Source organism: Dromaius novaehollandiae, chromosome 1 (genome assembly GCF_036370855.1).
Source record: "Dromaius novaehollandiae isolate bDroNov1 chromosome 1, bDroNov1.hap1, whole genome shotgun sequence".
Classification (NCBI taxonomy): Eukaryota; Metazoa; Chordata; class Aves; order Casuariiformes; family Dromaiidae; genus Dromaius; species Dromaius novaehollandiae.
The window spans coordinates 142,609,048-142,615,130 of record NC_088098.1 but is presented as its reverse complement, the minus strand read 5'-3'; the positions used below and the strand labels follow the sequence as shown (position 1 = coordinate 142,615,130).

Here is a 6,083-nt window from a genome sequence, read left to right as displayed (position 1 = left end):
TTAAAACAAACAATCAATCAAACAAACAAACAAACAGTAACAATATCATCTTTAAGCATTTATTTATACTTGAATAAGGGACTGTTGCCAATCACAAACAGCAAGCATAATTCTGGCAGTACTGGTAGGAAATAAGTTGCAATATTTTGCCTGAGAATGAGAAGGATATTTAATAAAAAGTTATTACATTTCTTGTATCTCAGTGGTTCATTTGTTGTTACAGAAACATATATTTTTAGTTGCTGGTTGGACTCAGCGCAGTGCATTCGTTTCATCATATCTAACAGTTGCTATTGCATAAGCACAACAAGAAAGTGACATCTTTGAGTTAAGGAACATAAACTCAGTTAAAAACTCTATGTTGTTTCAAATGTTTCCTAATAACTTTCTTCAAAACAAATAATGGACTTAAATGAGGTGTTGGTTTATGATGCAAGGGTCCTCATGCATGGATATAATATTTTATGTGGCATTGAAAGAATTTGTGTTTGCAGCCAGACCAAAACAACCCAAGAAAGTGGTTGCTGTATTTAGCGATGTGATCATTCCCGTCACCGTTTTCAGGGCAAAAAATAAGTAATTTGCATTATGAAGTGAAACATTTAATAACGCTAGTACAGGGAAAGGCTAGGCAGAAGGAAACAATCACTATTTCAACCTGGATGAGCACAGGATGAGCATTTTTTTTCCCCCACAGATTTCTGGAAGAAAAATTGCTTTATTCAGCACAAATCTTGATGTAGATGATGCCAGTAGTACTTTTGATTTACATAGTATTTATCACATGTTAACACACATTACCTAACATGTTTTTTTTTGTTGTAGCTGAAAATCTGGTTCTGGAAGAAGCCTTCTAATCATTAATTAATGCTGTTGAAACTATCACTCTATGCAGTATTCATTATAATCTACAGAACCGTTCTTAAAAGCAATTAGGTTTTTTGTCCCATAATCATCCTTCTGAAAGATTGTTCCAGAACCCAATAGCTATAGTAGCTATGGATAGACTGCCATTACTTTTTATACATGTTCCAGTGATAATTATTTAGCATAGATAACCAAGGGATAGTAATTCAGATAAAGGGACTGTGTCTTCCCTTGTATTTACTCTGATGTTACCTTTACAGGTAGAAGTTCATTTTGTTAGACTAAACTGATTGAGGTAATTTCGTCCTTTAATGGGGCAATGTCCAGACTGCATTCACTTCTGTTACCCTAAATCATCGAGGTAATTTAGATGCCTTTCCTTTTTCCTTTTTCCCTTCCCCTTCCCCTTCTCCTTCTCTTTCCCTTCCTCTTTCCCTTTTCCCTTTTCACTTTTTCCCTTCCCCTTCCCCTTCCCCTTCCTTTCCCCTTCCGCCTCTCCCCTGCCCCTTCATGTGTGTTTCAAGATCATTACTAGCCTAGTCCCATCAGTCATCTCTCTCCAAAAAGACACTGTCCTTCAATTCCATTCATTTTCATCTTGTTAAGGAAAGGTCTTCCTTCTACTTAATTTCCCATGCATTTCTTTTTTCAGTAACATTTTCCTATGAACAATAGTCCATATTAGGCTGTACAATTTTCCACATTTCTTCTCTGTAGGAAAGCAGTTATCTTATAAAATGAATTGAATTATTCTGGCCCGATCCACCTTTGAAAAAGAAGGATTACATTTTATTTAACATTCCATTTATTTCCATAAGTCTTTTCTTTCATTTAAGATCTTCCATAATGTCTGCTCTGCTGTAGAGATCAGGTTGCCTGTTCTGTGTCTTTGTGAATATTTCTTCCCTCATCCATCTTCCTCCACAATCTTTGCTTTATTCCGTCCATAACTTGATAAATTTGACAAAATATTTCCCAGTGTAGCTGCAATTTAAATATAAGTTCTTTTAGAACATACACACATAAACACAAACTTTAATAGACTTCATTCACGTATGTAAGAGGGAACAAAATCTTCTTTCATCAGAAGTTGGTCAAAGGGCCGACACCAGATGTGTGGAATACTTCATTAGCACAGTGATGCCACAGAAGGACTCCTGCCTTCCTTCTCAACCTAAATCGGCTACTGCAAGATCTTCATAGAAAACGTTAGTGTTCAATGCTACTAACAGAAAACATATGTCTAACACAATATAGCATCTGTGTCTTTACTTGCCAGTTATACTCCATATAACCCTAAAGACATATGACAGTTGAAGAAAATTGACAGTTACCAACAGGATCATATTATGAAGAGTTAGTTCAATATCATATACATTCAATATATAGACAAAATTGATCACTACTGAAAAGACAGAGTTATTATTTTACAGACTTTGGAACTGATCTAAAGTTTATTAATTTCTTTCATATGTTTTGAAGTTGCCTTTTGCTAGTTTCATGAGTTGTCTCTCGTTCCAGTATAGCAAAAGGCAGTGTTCCCCGTTATTTTTCTCAGCTGTTTACTTCTATAGACCTCCATGTTCACATCTTTTCTAGATTGAAGAAATGTAGTTCTTTCAGTTAAGTTCCTCTGATTAAATCTACATTTTGGCTGCCCTTATCACCCTACTTTGCACTTCTTACAGTTCTACTTTAGTGTTTTTGAGACATGAGGTCCAGACTGCCCATATTATTCAAATGTGGGTGAGTAATACAAATTGTGTCCTACCCTCAGTAGCATATCTCCATTGCATCTCAGATTGCTGAGATTGTTGTCTCTCTCAGACCAAAATACATATTATATACTTATTAAATATGTTAGATAAAAGCTGCACACTAGTATAACACAACCTAGCTCTGTTCCTAATAGTTATTTGCTTAGTACCTAAAAAAAAAATCATTTTTCTCTAAGAAGGTTTGCAATATTCATTGCTGCTCACAAGTCCTTGAAAATAGGCTGGAAAACAACCCCTGTGCCAGATAAATTGTTTTTCTTTGTTCCAAAAAACTCCATAAAATTACTACTTTAAAATTAAATATTTTAAAATAAATAAATTAATTACATAAAAGCTATTGCTTTTGTATCTCCATGCTAAATATAATAGCCAAACAGGCCAAGATAATATGTTAATTTGAACATTCTTAGAGTTGGCCTGCTGTGTGACTGAGAGAAGGACCTTGCCACTCTTTGCACTGGGAACCATTCAATCAGTCTGTCTAACTTCCTTGGAAATATAGTGATATATTTACTGGTACTTACTTTACTGGTAACCTGGAATGGTTTAAAACATATGAGCAAATAAACAAAGGAAAACATACATATACAAATTAATACAATTTTGCATCTGAAAAATTAGCACAGAGACAATACAATAACATGTTATTCTGTGTATCAGTGTCCAGTAGCTCCTACTCTAGGAAGTATGCATGAACATATTCACAGAAAAGAAACACTCCACCTCTTATTTGATAGTCCTCAATTTTCTACCATTTTTGTACTGAAATCTTCTCAACTTCTCTATATCACATAAATGTATAAATATGTATATGTAAAATATATATAAATATATGTATATGTAAGCATGTGTGTGTATACACACGTAACACACATATCTACAGTTACATTTTCTCTCCAAATATGGGGCTGCTTTTAGCGCAGCTCTCTTCTGTAAAACATTTATTCACTAATTTTGCTGTTTTACCTTTTAATACAATGCCAGTTGGGTAGCAAATTGTTTACTTGGTCTATTTTGTTAAAACTGCTCTGAGCTTAATATAACTCCATTATGGCCCTCACAGTGTGACTAAGGAGGAGCCTCAAGTGAAGCAGCAAAGTATCTAGGCAGTAAATTCTAAAAGCAAAACATTTAAGCTTTGAGCTTCACAAGAAATAGAAGTTGGCAAATGGACAATTATCCTGAAAGACAGATTTTCTTTTTTCCAGAAAATGCTCTGGGGGATCTGTGGGTTTTTTTTGTTTTTTTGTTTTTTTGTTTTTTTTTTAACCAGAGACGTTTTAATATTGTTGTGTAATAGGTACTCTTCCCTCAGCCTCTGGTCTGCAGATGACACATGCAAAGCAAATTTTTCGTTCCTTCATTTATTTATTATCAGCGATAACAGCTTGACTCAACCTAATGAGATAAAAGCCTTTGGTTCAAGTGCTTTATGCTTGAATAACGCACTATCACTGGGGAATAGGCTAATACATATTTTTGTTTCCCAGTTTCTATCCTTATATACTGTTTTTTTTTTTTAATATGTTAAAATGAAATTGTGAATATCAGTCCACTGAAAACATTTATTTTTACATAAAAGGAACAGAATGTTCTTTTTTCTAGAATTGTAAATTTTGGTACAATTCACTTTACTGTAAAACAAATCATCCATGATTTCTCATAGTGTAGGGACAGTGTCCATGGAGGGAATGCTTGTAAGTGGATAACCATTGTGATTTTACCTTCTGTGAATATACCGACAAATAGAAAATGGTTGTGAGTATATTAAGGTAAAAATAGGGAGAAAATGATCAATAGTTTTTGATAAATCTTGGAAGTGAAGTTGAGTGTGTGTCATTTACAAGGTTGAGCACAGGGTGTAAAAGGAGGCTGATGATATAACTTACCTAAATTATTTTTGCATTTTAAATAAAATTGTTAGTATTAATAGACAACTGACCACTTTGCTTATGTTGTCAGTATTCCTAATATCCTTACTAAATAGTGATAGCCTTGTATAATGTATAATCATTGTACTGTCTTTTTTTCTTGTATATGTGAAGTCACATCTTCTATTGTATTCTTATCAAAATAATTTTCCCTCCAGAATATTTGAGGAGTTATGCAGCCAGGTGATTTACAGAGCACTTACAGATGCTTTCTGGAAGAACTGGGAATAAAATCTGGGGTTATATGCCACATGATCTTGGCAGTCCTTTAAGCCATTGTATTAGCTAAAGGGAATTTTTGTAAATGCAGAAACGGAATAACTGGATAACGTTCATAATGTAAAGGAGACAGAGAACTTCTCTTGCCCCTATCACAGGCAAGGAATATTTGGATAGGTTTGAAGATGGAGTAGACCATGTAGCAGACTGGGATGTACTATAGTTGTAATTAGTTTAGATAAAATTATATTATAGCTTTTATTTTTCTTCCTAAATAAACTCTGACCTTCAATAATACAAACCTTAATAGTCACAAGCTAGAACAGCCCCCTGATCCAATACATTAAAATGTATGATTTATCATCAGAAAGTCCTTCTTTCAGGAAGAAAAATGTCTCTCTGTTAAGCTGTACTCAGGGAATTCTTAATTTAAAGAGACAATAATGTACCATTTAGAGAACAACTGTAAAAAGAAATTAAATAATTCTGAGCTGCTGAACAAAACAGAAATGCTGGCTGAGCAACTGAGTCAAGAAAGCTTATTGTTATAAAATTCACAAGAGACTAAGTTCAGGCAGTCCTTCCCCCTTTGCACCGCATATCAACAATGTTCTGACTAGTATTTCTCCCAGTGAAACATCTCACTTAGCTGACACTGCACATTTCCTCCATGCAGCCCAGCTGAGGATCATCCCGCTGCCTCTGCAGTTCCCCTGGTCTGTGTCGGGGCTCTAGCCCCTGCAAGGGGAACCAGTTCTCCAGACACCTTGGAAAGGGACAGTCTGTGACTTTTCAGATAGCCTGAAATTGAACAAATGTTAATGTAAGAATGATAATATGAAAATTACATTACCTGTAGTAGCTGGAATACAATGCTTGTCCCGGTGCTTCTTTTGCTAAATGCAATTCTGCATAGACAAGCTTATTCTTGAGGCTTACCACCACTCTGGGGCTCCCACACAGGTTAAAAACTCTTCCCCAAGGCTTTGTGTTATGCTTGTTTTTTTTTTTTTTTTTTTTTTTTTTTTTTTTTAAACTTCTCCCAGGTAACTGTTAACTGCTGCTACACAGCTTTAGAAATGCTGATGTTCTTTGAATATGGTTAAGTGGAGCCACCTCCTATCTGGACAGTAAACATAGCTTTATGTACTGGCTAGGTGTATAGCCCTCAAACACCTCTTCTACCAGTTGCGGATGATATTGCTCATGCAAACAGTGTGCAGTATTTAAATCTCTATACACAGCTCTTTATACACTGAATGCGTATTTAATACACAGTCATAAACAG

The 6,083-nt window shown here is 34.9% G+C and overlaps 1 long non-coding RNA gene across 2 annotated transcripts in view; it reads right to left on the bottom strand.

Moving 5' to 3' along the window:
* Positions 1 to 1,368: 1,368 nt before the first annotated feature.
* Positions 1,369 to 6,083, bottom strand: part of LOC135324496 (uncharacterized) — a 30,730-nt gene continuing 26,015 nt past the window's right edge. For both annotated transcript variants that reach the window (XR_010385869.1, XR_010385870.1), the window contains exon 4: positions 1,369 to 1,851. This is a non-coding gene — a long non-coding RNA (uncharacterized LOC135324496). The remainder of the gene's footprint in view (positions 1,852 to 6,083) is intronic.